At 42.0% G+C, this 24,644-nt stretch overlaps 1 protein-coding gene and 1 pseudogene across 1 annotated transcript in view; both read right to left on the bottom strand.

Moving 5' to 3' along the window:
• CSNK2A1 (casein kinase 2 alpha 1) overlaps nt 1-16,783 on the bottom strand; it is a 61,877-nt gene extending 45,094 nt beyond the window's left edge. Inside the window, exon 1 of the mRNA XM_053573475.1 lies at nt 16,639-16,783. The gene's annotated coding sequence lies outside the window, so the exon portion shown is untranslated. The remainder of the gene's footprint in view (nt 1-16,638) is intronic.
• A 2,478-nt stretch (nt 16,784-19,261) lies between these two features.
• LOC128573504 (nucleoside diphosphate kinase B-like) lies at nt 19,262-19,739 on the bottom strand (annotated as a pseudogene).
• Between the last annotated feature and the right edge of the window lie 4,905 nt (nt 19,740-24,644).

Genomic DNA, 24,644 nt, shown 5'->3' with positions numbered 1-24,644 from the left:
CTTCTATAAATCTAAAATTATTTCAATATTACAAGTTAAATACTGACAATACCAGGTACTAGAGAGGATGAGGGGCAACTGAAACATTTTGTGACACAGTCTCACTCTGTGGCCATGGATAGAGTGCCATGTCATTGTCACAGCTCACAGCAATCTCAAAACTCCTGGGCTCAAGTGATCCACCTGCGTCATTTTTTATATATATATATATATATATTTTTTTTTTTTTGAGACAGCGTCTCACTATGTTGCCCTAGGTAGAGTGCCCTGGCATCACAGCTCACAGCAACCTCCAACTCTTGGGTTTAAACGATTCTCTTGCTTCAGCCTCCCAAACAGCTGGGACTACAGGCGCCAGCCACAATGCCCAGCTATTTTTTTTTTTGGTTGTAGTTGTCACCGTTGCCTGGTAGGCCCAGGCTGGGTTTGAACCTGCCAGCACCAGTGTATGCGGCTGGCGCCCTAGCCACTGAGCTACAAGCACCAAGCCCACTTTTTCTATTTTTAGTAGAGATAGGGTCTCACTCTTGCTCAGGCTGGTCTCAAACTCCTGACCTCAAGCAATCAACCCTCCTCAGGCTCCCAGAGTGCTAGGATTACAGCCATGAGCCACCACTAATTGAAACTCTTAAACATTGCTGGCATGAAAGCAAAACAGTAGTGTGAAGCCATTCTAGAAAAAGATCCGGCAGTTTCTTATAAAGTTAAACTTATTTTCATATGACCCAGCAATTCCACTCATAGATCCATAAGCAATTTTATGACAGTAAATATGAAACTCCTAAAGAATAAGTTACCAAAACTCATATGAAAAGAAATGAAAACCCTGAATACTCCCATAACCAATAAATTCTAACAGTATTTTAACCTCTGTTCTACGCTAATGTCTTTCTACTGTGCACTTTAGTATTTTTAAAACTTTTTAAAAAAACAAATGAGTACTGAACTAGCTCTCCACCCCCAAAAATCTCTGTGTCTTTATACTTTAATTATGCCTTCCAATACTGCTTGCTATGGAAAATTCTACTCAGCCTTCAAGAACCAGCCAGTTTTTTTTAGAATATAAAAGTATAAACTTTATATTAGAGAAAGGGAAGAGATCAGAAAGAAAGAGAGAAGGGACCTACCTGACAGCAGAAGTGAGAGAAGCTAGGTGAGTAGATGGGGGAGAAAAGGAGCCAGAGAATGGCATGGCATCCCAAACAAAGGAAGGAAGAATGCCAGCTAAGAACTAACAAGTTTTACTTTACTAGGAATGGAAGCCTTTCCATGCCTCTCCAAAATGAACCAAGTACTTCTTTTACAGGGGCCAAAGTTCCAACATATACTACTACATTATCACGTGGCATATATTTTTGTTTACATATCAGATAATGAATTCAAGTACTTTGGAAGTTGACTTAGTTCTCTTGGTATGTCCTGTGTTTATCACAGTGACTACAATGATGAAATGTTCCATAAATATTTGAAGAACTGAATAGCAAGACAGTAACAGACAATATTTTGGCAAAAACCAACCATGCTTGCATAAAGGCCCACTCCTATTCAAAACTGAGAAAACTATGGCTTTCTGTATAATATATTTGGCTGTAAGATGGATATTTGATCTGCAGCTAATTTAAAAATATGCTTCAAGCCGGGTGCGGTGGCTCATACCTGTAATCCTAATACTCTAGGAAACCAAGACAGGAGGATCCCTTAAACTCAGGAGTTCAAAACCAGCCCAAGCAAGAAGGGTGAGACCCTGTCTCTATTAAATACAGGAAAATTTAGTCGGGTGTTGGGGCAGGAGCTTGTAGTCCCAGTTACTTGGGAAGCTGAGGCAAGAAGATTCCTCAACTGTGAGCGATGACACCACAGCACTACACCTAGGGCAAAAGAGAATCTGTCTCCAAAAAAAGTGCTTCAATCATACCTGTAAATGTTACTGCATCCATCACTACACCAGAGGTAAAACGGTTTCATATTATCACCTCCCAAAGAGATGGTCTGTGAATGATGTTTCTTGGAGCCATAAGCTGCTGCTGCTTCTTTTTTTTTCTTGAGACAAGAATCTCACCATGTCGCTGTTGGTAGAGTGCCCTGGCGTCACAGCTTACAGCAACCTCCAACTCTTGGGCTTAAGCGATTCTCTTGCCTCAGCATCCCGAGCAGCTGGGACTACAGGCACGTGCCACAACACCTGGCTATTTTGGGGTGGTTTTTGGTTGCAGTTGTCCTTGTTATTTAACAGGCCCAGGACAGGCTCAAAAGCACCATCCTTGGTTTATGTGGCCAGCACCCTACTCACTGAGCTATGGGTACCGCCTATACTTACTATTAAACTAGCAAGTCCAAAACTGACATGAAGTCCTTCCCATTTTGCATATGGTGAAACTATACCACCTCTGTAATATCACAGAGAGGTAGTGATATGAAAATAGTTCTGTCTAGATTCAGTCTATTCATTTGTTCTATTGCAAAGACTGTAAACTGGTATGCAAACATATATAGTAGTCCTCCGCCATCCACAGTTTCAATTATTGCTGTGGTCTGAAAATATTACATGTTTCAGAAACAAACAATTCATTAAGTTTTAAACCAGTGGTTCTCAACCTGTGGGTCGCAACCCAGAGGAACTGTATTAAAGGGCCGCAGCATTAGGAAGGTTGAGAAACAGTGTTTTAAACTGTACTTGAGTAGTATGAGGTAATCTCACACCACTTAGTGATGTCCCACCCTGGGGACATAATCATCCCCTTGTCTAGAGTATATGCTACCCACCTACTAGTCACTTAGTAGCCCTCTCAGTGATCAGACTGTTGCTGTATTGCAGTACTTGCATTCAAGTAACCCCTATTTCACTTAAGAATAGCCCCAAAGCACAAGAGTAGTGATACTGGCAATTTGTATATGCCAAAGGAAAGCCACATAGTAGTACTTCCTTTAAGTGAAAAAGAGAAAGTTCCTGATTTAATGGGGGGGAAAAAAACTTATGCCAAGGTTGCTAAGATCTACAATTAAGAACACATCTTCTGTCAAATTGTGAAGGAAAAATAAATTCATGCTAGTTTTGCTGTTGCACCTCAAACCACAAAAGTTATGGTGACAGTGTGTGACAAATGCTCAGTTAAAAAGGAAAAGGCATAAAATTTGTGGGTGGAAGACAGGAACAGAAAAAAATGGCAATTGAGTCTGACATGTTACTACGTGCAACTTACTAGTTGTCCTGGATTGTATCCCCCACAGATAAAACAGAGACTCTGTGTATCTGACTACATGTATACATCTCTCTCTTACTTAGTGCACAGAGTTTTGTTTTTTTTTTAAGAGACAGAGTCTCACTTTGTCACTTGGTAGAGTGCTGTAGTGTCACAGCTCACAGCAACCTCCAGCTCTTGGGCTTTAGGCGATTCTCTTGCCTCAACCTCCAGAGTAGCTGGGACTACAGGCAGTTTGTTGCAGTTTGGCCAGGGCTGGGTTTGAACCTGCCACCCTTGGTATATGGAACCGGTGCCCTACTCACTGAGCCACAGGCACTGCCCCACAGTATTTTTTTAAATTGAGATAAAATCCACATAAGATTCACAATTTCAGAGTATAATTAGGTGGTTTTTAGTGTATTTGTAATGTCAGGCAACCATCACCACTATCTGATTCCAGAACAACATTTCCATTACCCCATGAAGAAATTTCCCCAGAGAAGAGACTCCCAATATTCTGCCCCTACAATTCCTTTCTGTTTCTCTGGATACCTCACATAAATGGAATTATGCCGTATGTGGTATTTTGTGTCTGGCTTCTTTCACTGAACGTAACGTTTCCAAGGTTCATCCAGGCTGTAGCATGTATCAGTAGTCCACTCCTTTTTATGGCTGAATCCACTGTAGGCATATACCACATTTTGTTTATCCATTCATCAGCTGATGGATATTTGGGTTGTGGCTACCTTTTAGCTACTATGAATAATGTTACTATGAACATTTGTGCACAAGATCTTCACACTTTAGAAAAGTGAATCTGGTTGTTAAGTTGAATTAAGTATTAACAATTTTTCATAACAATTATTTTTTAAAGTGACAGTTGCCATTTAAAATATTCAGTTTCTCAAAGGAAAGAAAAGAGAGAAGGTAAGTAGGTCTATTGGTCTGGTAACAATGATTCTTCCTTCAGGTAGTGACAAAAAACAAGCTGGATCTGCTAAAACTCTTTTAAGTATCCAACAATGGGTTCTTTTAAAATATCCCCACTGGAGATACTACATGTAAACCTGGACAATTCTACTCACTCATCTTACTGGCTTGACTTCTGAAAGCATTTGAGCCATCATTTCCTGCTCTATACTAAATAAATAAACTAATAAGAAATAATGAAAAGGGAGGCCAGGCACTCTGGTAGGCCAAGGTAGGTGGATTGTGGAGCTCACGAGACCAGCCTGAGCAAAAGCGAGACCCCATCTCTACTAAAAATAGAAAAACTAAGGCAAGAGGATCGCTTGAGCCCAGAAGATGGAGTTTGTGAGCTATGATGCCATGGCACTCTAGTCAGGGCACGAGAGTGAGTCTTAAAAACTCTTTTTTAAAAAAGGGAAACTATCATTTAGATATATATACAGAGGCTGGGCACGGTGGCTTAATGCCTATCATTCTAGCACTCTGGGAGGCCAAGACAGGTCAAGGCCAACCTAAGCAAAAAGTGAGACACCATCTATATTAAAAATAGAAAAACTGATGCAAGAGGATCACCTGGTGGAGGTTGCTGTGATATATGACGCTGTGACACTCTACCCAGGGTGACAGCTTCAGATAGTCTCAAAAAAAAAAAAGATATAGATAAACCGTGACACTGAAAATAAGAGTTCATCAGTGAGACCTGAGGCCCTGAACTCCGTAAAAATGTATACAAAGAAACATGTATCTTTATTTATTTATTTGCAGTTTTTGGCCAGGGCTGGGTTTGAACCTGCCACTTCTGGCATATGGGGCCAGCGTCCTTCTCCTTTGAGCCACAGGCGCCGCCCAAACGTCAGGTTCTAGAAGCATGTATATTTTGTGAAGAAAAAATTTACTACTGGCTCTGAGGAATCTGTAAACCCCAGCAAAATTAATAACTGCTGAGTTAGACAAACAGGAAATGTAAATTGTTAACAATGTAAAGACTCATTTAAAAAGGTTAACTTAATTATTTACATAATTATTATGTAATTATACACAATAATATTACATAATATTATTGTGTAAAGTATTACATAATAATATTATGTAAAGTATTGTGTATACATAATTACAAACTCCTCAAAGTAAGCATATCCCATTCTTTTATTTGTTTCTTTTTCTTCTTCTTCTTCTTTTTTTTTGCTAACAGTCTCACTTTGTTGCTCTTGGTAGAATGCCCTGGCATCATAATAGCTCACAGCAACCTCAAACTCTTGGGCTCAAGCAATCCTCTTGCCTCAGCCTCCTGAGCAGCTGGGACTACAGGCGTCCACCACAACACCCAGCTATATTTTTGTTGTAGTTATCTTTGTTGTTTATCAGGCCCAGGCCAGGTTCGAACTCGCCAGCCTCAGTGTATGTGGCCAGCGTCCTAACCTCTGAGCTATAGGCACCAAACCAGCAAGAGGAATCCTTGAGCCCAAGATTTTGAAGTTGCTGTGAGCTATGATGCTACAGCACTTTACCCACGGCAACAGAATGAGACTTTCCAAAAAAAAAAAAACAAAACCAAACAAACAAACAAAAAAAACGAACTTTAGTCTTGCCTAATACCACTTAAAAAAAAAAATACAATACCTCTACAAGTGTCCAAACTTAAATCACTCATAAACTTCCATTGTAAAGTATGTCCCTTGAATATTATGGGCAAAGAGAATTACTTTGGGGACAAAGGTATTTTAAAATGGTCTTTTCTAAACTTTAAGCCAAAATTACTTTAAGATTGGTAGCACCTTGAATTTCAAAATGGTAGGATAGCCATTTAATGAACTGTCTAAATTAGTACCTCCAGTCCTTTTTAAAGTCAAGACAAAAGTCACTGGCTTGGATACAATGTACCTGCATGAACTAGACATCTAAAGGGATCAGTATCTCAACACATCTTAACTCACCCTGACACAGTGAACTGGTTAGGAAACTGTGGTTTGAAAAATTTGTGGAGATCACACCTGAATCATCAAAATCCATGCCGTAGACTAAGAAAACAATTTCACAACCTCCTTATTCAAAAAGATATGTGATCACCTTTTGCAATTTTTGAAGATAGTCCATATATACTACTAACGGGGAATCACTTCTCCTGGTAGATCACCCTTTCCACTGACAGGGAAAGATAAAAACAACAGGGCATAGCCTGTGGCTCAAAGGAGTAGGGCACAAGCCCCATATACCAGAGGTGGCAGGTTCAAACCCGGCCCCTGCCAAAAACTGCAAATAATAATAATAATAATAATAATAAAATACAACAAACACAAGCCAAGCCTCCTAACTCAGAAGAATAAACTCAAAAGTAAACAGGTTAATGGTTATAAAAAAAAAGTAGGATTAAACAAAAGTTATCTTACCCCCATCTCCACTTTATACTAATTCTCTTTTCTCTTATCAACTTAAGGTGGTAACTATGGCCAACAAAATTCTTTCCCCTATCAAACTAATAACATATAAATAAATAGTGGTGTTTTTGTTTTAAAAACTGGGACTATATGTAGCTCAAAAAAGGTAACAACTAGTTCCTTGACAGTTCCCCTGACTCTCTAACCTTTAAATCCAAGATTCTAAGTGTACACTGAGTAAGAGAACCACTTCAAACTAAGCAGAATAATTTTCTGGTCCTATTACAAGTGTGAATTTGGATTATAAACATTCACAATAATATCTAATAATTCATGAAGTTACTGCTTGCATAAACCTAAAGGTTGTTTATTATAACTTTAGGAGTATAGTCCTAACATGCCTTTACGGTCTTCTGCTTTTATTCCTGTCTACAAAATATACAACATTATTGTTTTATAAAACAAAACACACAAGTATTTCTTACATAAAACAAACTAGAAGGTACAGCAAAACAAAAAAAATTAGCGTGTTGAGTCCTCTGTGTGAATTTTATTTCTTCACCTTTAACCCAGAAAATGGATCAGAGTGTTAATGTTACATAAATGATATAACAGTAGGAAGAAGGGAGATTACTATAAGTAAACACAAAGTGTTTGACTTGGATTAACACAGTTCTATTCCAAATACTTAACAGAAATTTGAAGTCCAGTATTATCTTCTACAATACAGAATATAATAAATGATGGGTAGAGATCATTATCTGCATATCTTTTTATGAGACCACACACACAAAATAAAGTCACAATGCAAAACACTTCATTCCACTGGCTAGAACCCTGTGGAACCAAATGATGGGAAATTCCATTTGAGACATACAGAAATCTAAAGTAGAAACCAACATTTACAGATGTAATTAGTAGCTACTACTACCATTTGAATGCCACCTATAAACCAGAAATGGCATGAGAGGAATACTCCCATTTTAGAAATCAGCAAATTCAGAGGTTAAATAACCTGCCAAAATCACAGGATTACAAAATGATAGGGACAGATTTGAACCCAAGTCTATTTAGAATTCAAAGCCTAAGCAAGTTCTCTTCAATAAATTCAAAGCTACTACCTTAATTCTGCAAAATGATTTATTGACAGACTACCAAAAATACTTTAATAAAATGAATTGCTTTAAATTTGGAGGCAAGGTGCATAGGTGGGGGTGAGGGTGAGTTTCAACAGTCAGGGCTCTTCGTTATTATTTGAATGGGCTGGCATCAGGACAAAAGTGTATAAAAATCAGATATTAAAAGATAGAAAAAAACCTGATTCACATTCACACGTCTATAGGTGAGCAAAGCTAGAACTTTTCCTAAGTCCGAGATAGGAAGATTCACTAAGACTAGATAACCACTCTGGTAACCTGCATTGCATATGAGTAACTGAAGCAATCTACACCGCGTGTGAGTTACATAGGGATCCACCCCTGAACAGCAATTCAGCACCTCACTCACCCAGCAGGCTGCACCAGAAAACAGGAAGTACAGGGCAAAAGTTTCATTAAAAAGTAAGCACTCTTGGCAGCAGAAAATGAAAATAAGGAATAAAGCACTGGCAATAAACACATTGTCTTCATTGAAAGGAAAGAAAAATAACTGAGGTTAGTCAGATAACAAAGTTAGGCATTTTATAAATTATCTTCTTTAATCTTCACAGTAATCCTATGGTAATAATATTAGCTGGTGCTCTAGTTATTAATCCTCAGATGAATCCTCTAAGGTAGGTGCTACAAATCCCTGGGGGTTTTTGCAGTTTTTTTGTGGCCGGGGCAGGGTTTGAACCCACCACCTCCATATATGGGGCCAGCGCCCTACTCCTTTGAGCCACAGGCACCGCCCTACAAATCCCTGTTTTACAGAGGAAGAAACTGAAGTTTTTTTTGTTATTTTTTAAGAGACAGAGTCGCGCTTTGTCGCTCTTGGTAGAGTACTGTAATGTCACAGCTCACAGCAACCTCCGCTGTTGGGCTTAGGTAATTCTCTTGCCTCAGCCTCGGGAGTAGCTGGGACTAGCGCCTGCCACAATGCCCGGCTATTTTTGTTGTTGTTGCAGTTTGGCTTGAGCTGGGTTTGAACCCACCAGCCTCGGTATATGGGGCCAGTGCCCTACTCACTGAGCCACAGGCGCCGCCGCCCAAAGAAACTGAAGTTTAATAAATTGCATAAGGTAATTGTTATCCCAATTGTAGAGATAAGAAAACCTAGGCTTGAGGGAGGAGGTTAAGCAAACTTCTCCCAACTTGGCTGTCTCACTCCAAAGCTGGACTTCTTTTCCATTATCCTACTGCTGTCCCCTAACCCCTCCATTTCTATAGTTATTTCAGACACCACACCTGGTACAAAGCAAATCACAGTTATAAGAAAAAACCTCCCAAAACTATTAAGTTGTGGCACAATGTATGTATTATTACAAAGTATCACTCAGTTGTGAGCTTGAAGGCAGAAACAATCGGAGACCCTCAGCAGAGTACCGGCCAGAATTGTAGCAGACACTCAGGGTCTGTCAAATGACCATCAGTTGAATGGTCATAAACTTAATTGCCCAAAATGGCTATTTTGTACTTTCTGACATGACATGATACAGATTTTTTTTTTTTGAGACAAGGGTGTCAAGCTGTCGCCTTGGGTACAGTGTGTGGCCTCAACCTCAAACTCATGGGCTTAAGCAATTCTCTTGCCTCAGCCTCCCAAGTAGCTAGGACTACAAGCGCTCACCACAACAACTAGCTATTTTGTTGTTGTTGTTGTCTTTGTTTAAGCTGTTGCGGGCCAGGTTTGAACCCACCAGCCCCGGTGTATGTGGCCAGCGCCCTAGCCACTGAGCAACGGGTGCCACCCATGATACATAGGTTTTTCTTTAAAATAATTTACCCATCCATTTTTAACAGGGTAGCTTTCCTAAAATATACAGAACATTAATGAGAATTGAGAAATGCCCATTAAAAAGTATTAGTCATAACTTAAGAAAAATTCTAAGTGTTCATTTTTCCAAGCAAATTAAAACATTTTAGTTAATAAAAACTTGTCAGAAAAACCCTTAAGACTAGAAAAGGTAAAAAGAAAAGAGCAACCAATATAAAGGCATCTAAGATGTGACATACACAAAATTATAAAAGATTAATCTAACTGTACCTTAAAACTTTCACTTCAGAAAATGCAGTATTTTCTATGCAAGAAAACAGCACCACTAATGTAAAAAAAGCTTGCCTGCCATAGCAACTGTCACTAAGCAGAGTTTTTTTTAAATGTCTCAGGATGAAAGACAGAATTTGAAGATACCAGTGAAATGCCACTCTTAGCAGTATCTTGTGATAATGTGAATTCTTTCACTCTAAACTTTTAAAAATACTCAATCCTTGATTTCTATACGTTAAAAAAAAAAGATGTATGCTGTACAGGTCTGCTGTATGATGTACAGGTCTGCTGAACTGTATATATTTTGGAGTATACAAAATAAGAAAAACTACCAAATGGTCTACAACCCAATGCAAATACATCCTTTGTTACAATGACAGGAGCTACTTTTCCTTAATAATCCTAGAAGAATTTCTTAAGTGAAAAAGCTGGCTGGCCTAGATTTCTTTTGAAGAAATAACTAAATGATATGATACTTCTGAAACTATCCCTCTTAGTCGGGAGTTCAAAGAAACTTAGGTGTAAGAACACACTAACACTCTTTTTTTTTTTTTGTAGAGACAGTCTCACTTTACCGCCCTCTGGGCCGTGGAGTCACACGGCTCACAGCAACCTCCAGCTCTTGGGCTTACGTGATTCTCTTGCCTCAGCCTCCCGAGCAGCTGGGACAACAAGTGCCCACCACAACGCCCAGCTATTTTTTTGTTGCAATTTAGCCAGGGCTGGGTTTGAACCCGCCACCCTTGGTATATGGGGCCGGCGCCCCACTCACTGAGCCACAGGCGCCGCCCCACACTAACACTCTTATGAAACAAACTTGGTCCAGGTCACCCAGTGTATTGTGACAGAGCAAAGATCAAATGCTGTTTCTCATTTTAAATCAAGTATCGCAAGCCCTTACCTAATTCAATGGCAAATAACAACAGTTTTCAGTGTCTTAACTTGTACAAATTACACTGTAATATAATTTGTAATATAATGTGTGTAAACTTTGTCATACAGTTGCCAAAACTTATTTATAAACATTTAACATTTTGGAGGCATTACCTGTGTTAGGTAATGTGCTAAATGTGTTATTATGTATTATCTCAATTAATTCTGACAATGACCTCATGCAGAAACAGAAAAGAGCCAAGGCAAGGGTGTTCAGGGAATAGTTCAAAAGCCATGACTATTGCCTGGATCACAAATGTGAACCAATTCCCCTTATTCTAAACCAGAAGCCAAACAGATAATCTCAAAAATTATTCATACTCTTTCTATTCAGGTAATAACTCAAAAATAGACAGTTTCGGCCAGATGCACTGGCTCACGCCTGTAATCCCAACACTCTGGGAGGCTGAGATGGGTGGATTGCCTAAGTTCAAGACCAGCCTGAGAATGAGTGAGACCCCACCTCTAAAAAAAAATAGCCAGGGGTTGTGGCGGGCGCCTGTAGTCCCAGCTACTTGGGAAGCTGAGGTAAGAGTATCACTTGAGCTCAAGAGTTCGAGGTGCTGTGAGCTATAACACCACAGCACTCTACCGGGGGCAAGAAAGTTGAGACTCTGTCTCAAAATAAATAAATAAAAATAAACAGTCTCATTTCCTCTATCCTCTGACTAAAGGTTACCCACATTTTATGAATCCAATCAATAAGCATACTGTTACAGAACAAAAATAAAAGATCTTCCTTAAAAGCTAGAAACTCCATTCTGTAGTTATGATTCCCAAATCTGACTCATAACTTCACATACAATGACAGGAGAAAAGATCTTACAAATCTTACAGCAACCGTGGGCTGAGATGGCGTGGAAGGTATGGAAAAACAGAGACCACTGTACATGTATAAGTGGTCACTAATTCACCAAAACATATCACCCATTTCCATTTCCTCTAAAAAATAGAAATTAAGTCTTTAAAAGGTTGTCATATAAACCTATAGCTTATAGACAATAAAAATTTAAGAAATTATATAATTTATCAAAGAAATTTATTAAATACATGTAAGAATCACTAACGTATAGAAATCTTACCAAAATGGCCTAGGGCTGCAGAATCTACCTTTTTTTTTTTTTTTTGCAGTTTTTGGCCGGGGCTAGATTTGAACCCACTACCTCCAGCATATGGGGCTGGCGCCCTACTCCTTTGAGCCACAGGCACCACCCAAATCTATTTTTTTTTTTTTAGAAGACAGAATCACAATGTGTTGCCCTCAGTAGAGTGAGCTGGTATCATAGCTCCCAGGGGCCTCAAACTCTTAGGCTCAAGCATTTATCTTGCCTCAACCTCCCAAGTATTTCCTGCTATTTTTAGAGATGAGGTCTTGCTCTAGCTCAGGCTGGTCTTGAACCTGTGAGCTCAAGCAATTCACCCATTTCAGCCCCTAGAATCTACATTGTAACAAGCTAGTCATTTACCCCCCTCAAACTGCATCTGAGGACAGTAGCAAAATATTAAAAACACCATGGAAGAGGTACAGGTTTCACTCAAAACCGTTCTGTGAAGTCTCCACAGACCAAATCACTTTACAGAATAATCTTTGCTACCTTTGTCCTGTAGAAAATAATTTCTCAAAGATTCTGAAATAAAACCAGCAAAACTCCTGCATTAGCTTTCTATTGTTGCCTTAAGAAATTATCACAAACTCCACAACACAAATTATTTCAGTTTTTACAGGCCAGAAGACACATGGGCTTGGCTGGGTCCCTTTCTGGAAACTCTAGGAGTAAATCTGCTTCCATGCTCATTCAGGCTGGTGGCTGAATATAGTTCCTTACAGCTGTAGAACTGAGGTCCCCAATTCCTTGCTGGTTGTCAGATGAGGCTGCCCTTTGCTTCTAGAGGCTGTCTGCATTTCCCCTCTCAAGCTTTCTATGTGACCCCCTCCAGTAATGGCAGGCTGAGTCTGTTTCATACTTCCAATCTCTGACTCCAGCCAGAGAAAGTTCTCTGCTCTTAAGAGATCATATGATTAGACATACCCACCTAGGAAAGCCAGGATAATCTTACTATTTTTAAGACCCCTAACCTTAATTACATCTACAAAGATGTAATTTTGCCACATAACATATTCAGGTTCCAGGATTTAGGATACAGACATCTTAGCAGGGCCATTATGCCTATCACAGTCTACCATTTGCCTTTCAAAGATTCATTGCACTCCTAAATGCAAAATATATTCATCCTTTCCCTAGATCCCCAAAGGTCTAATAATATTACAGCACCAAGTTAACGTCCAAAAATTTTCATCTAATGCTCATCATTTCAAAAGTCCTAAATCTCATCCTTTAGTTTAGATGTGGATAAGGTTCTAGGTATAATAGTAAGTAAAACTCCTGGAGCACAGTTCCTAAAAATAAAAGTTATCTGTTCCCAACAAACTATGATGAGACAAGCACGGAGTAACAATTATAGATATTCCAGTTCAAATGGGAAAAATGTAAAAGAAAACAGCCACCAGTCCAAAGCAATTTCAAAATCCAAGCAAACTCCATTCCATTTTAAAGACTGGGGAAAAAGCCTTTGTGGCTTTTAGCTCCACCCCTCTGGGCTCCTGGTTCCATCTCTAAGTCACCTTTCTTTTTTAATGAAGAGCAAACACATTCACACATATGTAGTTTTACCAGCCTGCTTCCTGTCAGTACAACTTAGGGGTGGGGGATGTATGACAGTCCTATTTAATTTACATTCTGTCTCTTAAATAAATGCTAGCATAGAATTCTCAAGAACCAAGTGGGCAGGCAGTGCCCGTAGCTCAACGGGTAGGGTGCCGGCCACATACACCCAGGCTGGAGGGTTCAAACCCAGCCCGGGCCAACTAAACAGCAATAACTGCAACAAAAAAATAGCTGGGCATTGTGGCAGGTGCCTTAGTCCCAGCGATTTGGGAGGCTGAGGCAAGAGAATCTCTTAAGACCAAGAGTTTGAGGTTGCTGTGAGCTGGGACGCCAGGGTACTCTACCCAGGGCCATACTGTGAGACTCTGTTTCAAAAAAATAAATAAATAAAAGAACCCAAGTGGGCTTTGTAACAACTTCACAGGGGCTCACTCCATTAGACTCACTTTCACAAATAAATTAGGCATAGAAATCTCAGCTAAATATTCAAGTGAAATCACTTACAAAATCTACATTCCATATAACCAAAAGACACAATTCCCCTAAGCTTATTTGCCACTATGTAACAAACATCCTCTTTCTGCCACTTTCAAATAACACAAACCTCATTTCTATTTGAGCTCTCACTAGCAGTCATTAACATCCATATTTCTACTAACACTCTGTTCTAGGCCTTTCCTCTCATGCTCCTCAAAATTCTTCTGGCCTCCACCCACTGCCACTTCCATTTTTAGGTAACAGTACCCTACTCTTGGTACCAAAATCTGTACTAGTGTTCTATTGCTGCCATAACAAGTTACCATAAATGTAACAGCTTAAAATAATACAAATTATCTCACAGTTTCTACAGGTCAGAAGTTGGGTGCACTTGGAAGGTCTTCTGTTTAGAGCAGTGGTTCTCAACCTTCCTAATGCCTCGGCCCTCCGGGTTGCGACTCACAGATTGAGAACCGCTGGTTTAGTCTCACAAGGCCAAAAATCAAGGTGTCTGCCACGCTGCACTCTTTGCTGGAAACTCAGGAATAATTCACTTTGAAGCTTATTCAGGTTGTTGGCCAAATTTGATTCCTTATGGTTGTGTAGAATTGAGATCTCCCTTGTTGGCTATTAGCCAAACTGGTCTTTGGTACTAGAGGCTGTCCACATTCTTCCTCAAGACTTTCCATGTGGCCCCCTCTAACAATGGCAAATACACTCCTTCTTGTGCTTCAAAATCTGATTTCCCCTTCTGCCCATTTCTTTGATACCAGCTGGAGAAAGTTCTCTGCTGTTAAATACTCACATAATCAGACTAGGTCCACCCAGAAAATCCAGGATCATTTTCCTATTTCAAGATTCTTAACCTTAATTATACTCGCAAAGCTCTTTTCGCCATATATTTATGTATCTTGAGTATTAAGGTATGGACATCTTGGGGATGGAGAGGGATGTGATTCTGCCTACCATAAAGCCAAACCCTAAGGCTTTAAACTCCCTTCCAAAAAAAAAACTCCCGTTTTTTCAAGAAAGTATGTAAAGATGCATATTCAGAGATTAAGACAATAGTAAAAGCAAGGACTCACCCTGGAAGAGTGCATAGGCAATAGAACTAAAAGCACCTTGTGGAAAAGTTGCCACCTATTTCATCTTCAAATATCAAGGCAATGCACCCACAACTCAGAAATGAACCCATGTTCACCTTGAATGTGTGCTTCTTTTTTCCCTCTGTGTTTCATAAGAGAACATATCTAGGCATGGTTTTGGTTTTCTTTTTAAAAGTTGCCCCATGGTGTGACTTAACTTTATGATCAATTGATAAAGCAACCTAAGTAAATTTCCAATCTTTCCATTCCTTCAAGTCACACACCCTCCCCCAATAGCAAATGATAGCCAAGTGTTTCAAAGTCACAGGACAAACCCCAATTGGCAAGACTACAAATGAACTTTTCAAAATGACATGGAAGAGAACTAGTATTGGTCCTCGACTTTCAGCTCCAGGCCTACCTAACACGCCAGTAAAGCCAAATGACTTACAACAAAACACTGCAAAAACTAAAAAGATAACACTTTGAAACCCTTCCTGCTTGTCAGATTCTTGACAATAAATTTTACCTACAGTAGAGGAGCCTCAAATACACCAGCTAGTCTCTTTACTAATAGTGCTAAATAAGATCTATTGAGCACTTATTACCTGCCAGGGACTATAGTTAAGTACCTGACAAGAATTGTTTTATTTACTCCCCTCCATAAACTTACAAAAGCAAGGGAAATATCACCACTCCCACTTTACAGACCGGAAAATTGAGGCTTACAGAGTTCAGATCACAGCTAAGTAGCAGTGGCTGGGGTCTCTGACACTTGAAAACCTAAGCAGTCTGCTTTGTAACTAATGGTTTTTTACCAACATTTTTCTTGGAAAAATCTTTCATCCTAGTTTTCTTTTTATTTCCTCTCTTCATTCCCCATTCTCACGAATTAAAATCAAGTCTTCCCAAATAACCCACCATCTCCTTTTCAGAAGTCTTTCCTCCACACAAAAGTAATAGCCAACACACAACTTTTCCTGACCCTGACTTTGGTTCCCCCAAACAAACTACAGAAGTTCCACCCATCACCTGCCTACCCTCGAAATGTTCCAACACTAAAAAATACACAACAAAAACCTAAATTTAAAAGTCCTACCTTTCAAAAGGTCACCAACATATACTCTCAGTCAACCTTTCCTTTTACACACCTTTCCTCTTCTACCCAAGCTTCCAACTAGCCCTCACCTCCAACTCCACGGGCTGCGCCCGACTTCGTGGTCCCCTCCCCCTTTCTCCTCGGTAACCCCGCCCCGGGTTCCCTCCACCTCGCACCCAGTCTGCAGGTGGGAAGCTGAACCCCGCCCAGAGGGACTCCTAGGAAGGCCCCTGCTCCAGCTGCTCTGCTCCGCGAGAGGGTTCACCCCACTCCTCCCAGCAGGCCCCACTCCCTCTGCACCCACCCTATTATCCCCTAGCGGCCCCACCCCTCAAGCTCCCTTCCCCCTCACCGGCGACCCCCCTCCTCCAAGTTGCCCCTAGTCCCCGCCCAGTCCACCCCTCTCCCCTGCTATAAGCTGGCCTCCGACACCCAGTTCCCACCCCTCACATCAGCCGCTGCCCAACCTCCGCTCTGCGCTCTGGGGGAGGGTGGCCCCGATGGGCTGCAGGGGCCTCGGCTGGTGTATGTGTGGAGGGGGGGGCAGGGGAAGAAGACGGGCCGCACGGGAGTCTGCTGGAAGCGTAAGGGGCGGCCGCGTCCTGCTGCCCCATGTTGGGCCCACCCCCAGCCTCCAATGACCTCGCCCGGTAGCTCCCGCCGTACCTGTGGTGGTAGCGGCAGCAGTAGCGGCCGCTGTCCCCTCTCCTCACACAGACAATATGGCGGCGGCGGAGGAGGAGACACACGGCTCGGCCGCCAGCCGCAGGGACCAGAGCGAGGCTGAAGCCTCCGCCGCCGGAAGCGGAAACCCCCTCTTACTAGGAGGCGGGGCGGAACACCTTCCGACTCCGCCCCTGGCGGCACCTACCTGTGTGCGTCCATGCTGGGATGTCCTATTACATGCTGGTAGGTTCGGTTCCAGTCTAGTACGCAAAATGGAAGGAGTTCTCAACGAAAAGCAAAATTATGAGACCTGCAATAATTAAGTGCATTTTATTTCAGTACACGTAAGAACTGACGAGAGAGAGGGAGAGCACGAACCTCCCACTATGCGAACAATGGTTTGCCCCAAGCTAAAATGGCGGTGCCTGGGTTTCCCGCACTTCACGGGTCTGGTGAGTCCCACCAGCCTACAAGCTGGCCCCTCCTTCCTTTAAAAAACTATGCGCGATGTGCGGAGCTGTAGAGCGGCGCTTTCTGGGAGTTGAAGTCTCTTGCTCAGACCCTTAACCTAGGATAGTATTCCAGCAGCACTTTTCTTCTGCTCAAACTTAAAGAGTTAAGAATAAGTGAACAAAAATGGGACCCGGGAGGGTCATGGGCAGGAGTCCGGGAAGTGACGATACTGGCCCTTAAAAGACCGAGGCCCTGGTTTGGCGCCTGTAGCTCAGGGGCTAGGGCGGTAGCCACATACCCCGGAGCTGGCGGGTTCGAATCTCGCCTGGGCCTGCCAAACAACAATGACAGCTTACAACCAAAAATAGCCAGGCGTTGTGGCGGGTGCCTGTAGTCCCAGTTACTTGGGAGGCTGAGGCAAGAGAATCTCTTAAGCCCAAGAGTTTGAGGTTGCTGTGAGCTGTGACACGAGAGCACTCTACCAAGGGTGACACAGTAAGGCTCTGTCTCCAAAAAAAAAAAAAAAAACGGATTGAAGCCCAATGCCTTTCTCCTACAGGAGTCCTACCTACCGCTGTTTTCTCCCTGTGATCTGCCCAACCCGCCCCACTCTCCTTGCCATGGCTACCTTCCCAAAATAGCCACAGGACACTTTCTCCTATGCAGACCTGACCATGGTCACCTCTTGGTCAAAAATCTGCCATGGCTCTCTTTTGCACATCATCAGTGGCTCAAACCCTTTGCTTGACCTTCAAGGCCCTTAATAATTTGTTCAAAATTCTCCCAGCCTCTTAATCTGCCACTTCCCTTTCAAATTCCTGATGCTTTCACCCACTAAAACTGCAAACAATTCCTGGAACTTGGCTGTGTTGCCTCCTTCCCTTTTGCACAGGCGCTTATTTATTTATTTATTTATTTATTTATTTATTTATTTATTTTTTGAGACAGTCTTACTATGTCGCCCTCAGTGGAGTGCAGTGGCATAACAGCTCACAGCAACCTCAAACTCTTGGGCTTACGCTATTCTCTTGCCTCAGCCTCCCCAGTAGCTGGGACTACAGGCGCCTGCCACAACGCAGCTAAAGCGGTTACTTTTGTTAATGACATCTCATGGATTGCATAACTTCTGTATGTCCATTGAACTAATTCAGGGGTCCTTTCTTCTGGGGATCTTCTGACCTTTGAGCTCCTCTAAAGTAGGAACCATCACTCAGCAGCCCTCCTCCTCTACCAAACTACCACCTCTACCAGACTGTGAGCCCCCAATGGACAGGGCTAAATCTGATGATCACCCTATGCCCCACATGCCCTGCTTTAAAAGCTGGTGTATGTTAAGTGTTAGCCTCACCTCTGGTGTGGCAGAGGTGTGAAGATTGGAACAAGGGTGAGGAGGCTGGGTTATTTCTGTACCACCCATTATTCAGAGCTGCCTCAGAATAGCTACCTGTCTGATGGATGGGCCTCTCCACCCTTTCCAGCCCTCATTTCACAGTTTGTCAGCAGACTGGCATCTCTGCTCCCAAAGAGGCACCTCCTCCCCTATGAGATGGAGGTGGTGGTGGCTGCAGACATATAGGGATGTCCTCAGGGAGGTGGCTGTGATGTTTTCTGGGTGATGGGTTTGTAGCATTTTATGATAACCCACAGCAATTGTTCTCTGGGTGCCGTCAAGCTGGTAATTCCCCCTGTCTGGGCCTCAGTTTCCCCACCTGTGGCCTGGGGAGCTTATACCAGATGATCTTAAGGTTTCTGTGAAGCCTGCTTCCAGGAAATGACTGGTCTTATACTTACCATCTTGGACCATGTCTTTCTGGCTCTCACATCTTCCTTTTGCCAGCTTTATTCATGCATGTTCAACTCACAGCTATTGATCACTTGCTATGAGCCAGCCACTGTGATAGGTGCTGGGGATGTGTTGTAAACAAGAGAGACCTTCTAAAATAAGAAACAAATAATGTACAGGTAAACAAATGAATGAACAAAGTAATTCTATTTTATTTTCAGTTTCCAAAGGCTTTATTGCAATGGTTTTCAACCTTCCTGATGCCGCAGTCCTTTAATATAGTTCAAAATAATGATCAATACTATTGCTTCCAAGTCAGGGGAATGAAAATCTGTGTCCATGGACACACCAAGCAGTGCTGAAAGGGACTGCTGCTTTGTCCATCTCTTATTCATAGACCCAGTCATAACCACAGGACTTGTAGTCAACCAATTCTTAAGGCTTAAACCATAGGCTGATTTCTTTTTCAGCATTTTTTTACTGAGTTATTGCCATGAATGATGTTACTGTTAACTTGAATGCCAAAGTCCCCATGAATGGTGCCTGGCTTAGAATCCACTGGATTGGTCTCCTCAAGCATTACTTGGCCTGTCTTCACCACATTCAGTCCCTCACAGACCATAGCCACTACTAGTCCTGAGTTCATGTACTTCACCAGTTCAGGGAAGAATGAGTGGTCATTGAGGTCAATGTAGTGCTGCTTCAAGTGTTCCTCAGAGGCCCAAAGGAACTTCATGGCCATGAGGCAAAATCCTTTTTGCTCAAAACCCTTGATGATCTTGTCCACCTGGCTATGCTGCGCACAGTCCAGCTTGATGGCAATGAAAGAGCACTCGAGGTTGGCCCTGGTCTGGGAGATTGGCATAACATGGGGACAGGTGTGCTGAGCTGTGCTGCCTAAATAAAGTTATTTATTTATTTAGGCAGAGTCTTAAACTGTGTCACCCTGAATACAGTGCCGTGGTGTCAAAGCTCACTACAACATCAAACTCTTTGGCTCAAGTGATCCTCCTGCCTCAGCCTCCCAAGTAGCTGGGACTATAGGCGTGTGCCACTCTGCCTGGCTTGTTTTTCTATTTTTAGTAGAGATGAGGTCTCACTCTTGCTCAGCTTGGTCTTGAACTCCTGAGCTCAAGCGATCCACCCACCTTGGCCTCCCAGAGTGCTAGGATTACAGGTGTGAGCCACCATGCCTGACCAACAAAGTAATTTTATATAGAAATAGTGCTGTGAAAGAAAGAGATAAGTACCTGTGAAATACAGAACTTTAGCTTGAGTGGTTCAGAAGGTCCCTCTGAGAAGGGAACAGTAAGTACAAAGTTCTCAAAGTGGTAAAGAGCAGGGTAAGTTTGAAAAAGGAGCCCATGGTGACTGAAGCACTGTGAATTAAGGAGAAGAAAGGTAGGAAATATGGCAGGAGAGGTGGGCAAAGCATTCAGGCCAGGATGAGGAAGTTAGGTTTTCATATGAGTGGAGTGGGTATTTACCCGGGTTTTCTCACATATTTTGATGCTCTCAACTCCCTTCCCCACCTCATCAGTTCTTCACTCTACCCAGTTCCAGCCTCCATCCATGACCTGCTTCAGGGCTCACCTAGTCATACATGTACAAATCTTTATACTCAAGCGGGACATAGTTCAAACCCAACCTCTGCCATCTCCCAAGCTGGCATGGTAGGTCTTTGGTCTCAAGAGGCTTTCTTTTTTTTTTTTTTTAATTTTATTTTATTATTAAATGATAGCTGTGTACATTAATGTAATCATGGGGCACCATACACTGGTTTTATAGACCATTTGACATATTTTCATCACACTGGTCAACATAGCCTTCCTGGCATTTTTTTTGGTTATTGTGTTAAGACATTTATATTCTACATTTACTAAGTTTCACATGTACCCTTGTAAGATGCACCATAGGTGTAATCCCACCAATCACCCTCCCTCTCCCCATCCTTCCCCGTCCCTTCCCTCCCTCTCCCCCTCCCCCCTCCCCCTTCCCCATATTCTTAGGTTATAACTGGGTTATAGCTTTCATATGAAAGCCATAAATTAGTTTCATAGTAGGGCTGAATACATTGGATATTTTTTCTTCCATTCTTGAGATACTTTACTAAGAAGAATATGTTCCAGCTCCATCCATGTAAACATGAAAGAGGTAAAGTCTCCATCTTTCTTTAAGGCTGCATAATATTCCATGGTGTACATATACCACAATTTATTAATCCATTCGTGGATCCATGGGCACTTGGGCTTTTTCCATGACTTAGCAATTATGAGTTGGGCTGCAATAAACATTCTGGTACAAATATCTTTGTTATAATGTGATTTTTGGTCTTCTGGGTATATACCTAGTAGAGGAATTGTAGGATTGAATGGCAAATCTATATTTAGATCTCTAAGTATTCTCCAAACATCTTTCCAAAAGGAATGTATTAATTTGCATTCCCACCAGCAGTGTAGAAGTGTTCCCTTTTCTCCACATCCACGCGAACATCTCTGGTCTTGGGATTTTGTGATATGGGCTAATCTTACTGGAGTTAGAGGCTATCTCAAAGTAGTTTTGATTTGCATTTCTCTGATGATTAAGAATGATGAGCATTTTTTCATATGTCTGTAGGCCGTGCGCCTGTCTTCTTCAGGGAAGTTTCTTCAAGGGGCTTTCTGTCCCCAGCGTTCACCTAGTTATGGGCTTAACACTTATCCTTAGCAATGCTCTTCCTAATGGCCCTCATCACAGCTCTCAGGCTCCTTTTCCTTCAAATAGCAGCAGCAGAAGAACAGTTAAGATGCTGAGAGTATTTGCACTGTGCCACACAATGAATGTTCATCATCTCATCTAATCCTCACATCAACCTGATGGGATAGGAAACAAAAGTGTACAGGTAAGGAAACTGAGGTGCACAGGATCATAGGCCATGCCCCATGCAAGAAATGGGGTTTGCATCCAAACTGGGCCATTAGAGTCTTAATCACTGCTCTAAGAACCTAAAGGTATCAACTTTTTATTGCTACTTAACAAATCACCCCAAAAACACAGTGGCTAAAAACAGCAATCATTTATTTGCTTCTGTTTGTGTGAATTAGCAGTATGACATCTCAGCTGGGACAGCTTTTTACCATCCACATGGTTTTGCCTGGGCTTGCTCCCACATTTGCAGTCAGGCCAGAAAGCTGGCCAGTCCTATATGGCTTCATTCACATGTCTGGCAGTTGGCTGGGCTGTTGGCTTGAGTTCCTTGGTCCTTCTTTAAGAGACTTCTTTAGTAACTTGGCTCGGGCTTTCTCACATGATGGCCTCCAAAAGGAAAAGAACAAAGGCAGCCAGGTTTCTTTCTTCCTTCCTTCCTTTCTTTTTTCTTCGTTTTTTTTTTTTTTTTGCAGTTTTGGCCAGGGCTGGGTTTGAACCTGCCACCTTCGGCATATGGGGCCTGTGCCTTACTCCTTTGAGGCACAGGCGTCGCCTTTTTTTTTCTTTTTTAAGATAGAGTCTCACTCTTTTGCCCAGGTTAGAGTGCCATGGCATCAGCCCTACTCACAGCAACCTCAAACTCCTGGACTCAAGCTATCCTCCTACCTCAGCCTCCCAAGTAGCTGGGATTGCAGGTGCCCACCACCACAGCTGGCTAAATTTTTCTATTTCTAGACGATATGGGGTCTTGCTCTTATTTAGGCAGGTCTTGAACTCTTGAGCTCAAGGGATCTTCCAGCTTTGGCCTCTCAGAGTGCCAGGATTAAAGGTATGAGCCACCATGCTCAGCCATAGCATCACTTTCACTGCGTTCTGTTGATCAGCCAGTCAGAAGGCCAGCTCAGAGTCGATGTGGCAATTCCATGTGGTCAAGAAAGAAAAAACAGGGCTTGGCACCTATAGCTCAGCGGTTAGGGCACCAGCCACATACACTGGAGCTGGCGGATTCAATCCAGCTTGGGCCTGCCAAACAACAATGACAACTACAACCAAAAAATAGCTGGGCATTGTGGTGGACACCTGAAGTCCCAGCTACTTGGGAGGCTGAGGCAAGAGAATCGCTTAAGCCCAAGAGTTTGAGGTTGCTGTGAGCTGTGATGCCATGGCAACATAGTGAGACTCTAAGAAAGAAAGAGAGGAAGGGAGGAAAGAAAGAAAACAGTAAAAGTAAAAAACAAATAGAAAAAGACACGCTCTCAGCTCAAATACGAAAGTCATAACACAAAAAATCATGTGCACAGGGATGGATGGAATTGCTGTGGCCATCTTTGCAAACATATCACATTAAGTAACCAAATGAACTGATTAAATTATAGTGCAGTTAAGCATGGAGTTACAACAATGAGAGCTAATGTTTTTGAGCACTTCATATGTGTCAGATACTGTAAGATAGGCTTAGATCTATTAATTTATTTAATCTTCACAACAGCTCTGTGTAGCAGGTACATTTTTATCCCCATTTTAGACATTAGCATACCAAGTCTCAGAGAAGTTAAACTAGTCCAAGGTCACACAGTCGGCAAGTTATAAAGCCATTGAAAAGAGTGAGGACAATACGTGTCATGTCCTGACATGGAATATTGGCCCTGACATTCTGTTACATGATAAAAAGCAAGAGACAAAACAGTAGTTTGGTTGGAATATAGTTAAAAAGAACATTAAAAATGGGTAGATATATACATTTATATTATCTATAGTTTTAGATAAATTTAGGAAGGACTTAACCACAAACTATTAATGGAGCTTATCTCTGAAGAAGAGGAGAGGGATCTTTGCTTTGAACGTTTCTGTCTACATTGTTTTAATTATTGTACAGCAACCATGAATTTTTATTTCAATGCCCTATAACGAAGAAAGTGTTTTTATTTTTATTTTTTTATTATTATTATATTTTGAGACGGAGTCTCACTATGTCACCCTCAGTAGCTATGTCACAGCTCACAGCAACCTAAAATGCTTGGGCTTAAGTGATTCTCTTGCCTCAGCCTCCCAAGTAGCTGGGACTACAGGTACCCGCCACAATGCCCAGCTATTTTTTGGTTGCAGTTGTCGTCGTTTAGCAGGCCTGGGCCAGGCTTGAACCCACCAGCTTCGGTGTATGTGGTTGATGCTCTACTTACTGTACTACCGGCGCCGAACCAAGAAAGTGTTTTTAAAATGTCCTTCGGAGGCCGAAGTGGGTGGATTGCCTGAGGTCACACGTTCGAGACCAGACTGAGCCAGAACGGGACCTCGTCTCTAAAAATAGTTGTGCGTTGTGGCAGGCGCTTGTAGTCCCAGCTACTTGGGAATGCTGAGACAAGAGAATCGCTTGAGCCCAAGAATTTGAGGTTGCTGTGAACTGTGATACCACGACACTCTACCGACAGCCACCTGATGCCACAGCACTCTACCCAGGGTGACAAAGTGAAACTGTCTCAAATAAGTAAATAAATGAAATAAAATAAAATATCCTTCAACTTGTCTTTTATGTCTGCCTTCTGTCTCACTCTGTTGCCCAGGCTTGAATGCCATGGCATCAGCCTAGCTTAAAGCAACCTCAAACTCCTAGGTTTAAGCAATCCTTCTGCCTCAGCCTCCTGAGTAGCTGGACTATAGATGTCCACTATAATGCCCAGCTAATTTTTCTATTTTTAATAGAGTTAGGGTCTCACTCTTGTTCAGGTTGGTCTTAAACTCCTGAGCACAAGGAATCCTCCCGCCTCAGAATGCTAAGATTACAGGCCTGAGCCACTGCACCCAGCCTGTCTTTTTCTATTTAATTTTTCTTTTTACTGTTTTTTTCTTTATCTTTTTTGACACC

This window comes from Nycticebus coucang, chromosome 21 (assembly GCF_027406575.1).
Source record: "Nycticebus coucang isolate mNycCou1 chromosome 21, mNycCou1.pri, whole genome shotgun sequence".
In the NCBI taxonomy this organism is placed as follows: Eukaryota; Metazoa; Chordata; class Mammalia; order Primates; family Lorisidae; genus Nycticebus; species Nycticebus coucang.
Note: the sequence above shows the minus strand (reverse complement) of the source record. Positions and strands in the feature narration are given on the sequence as shown.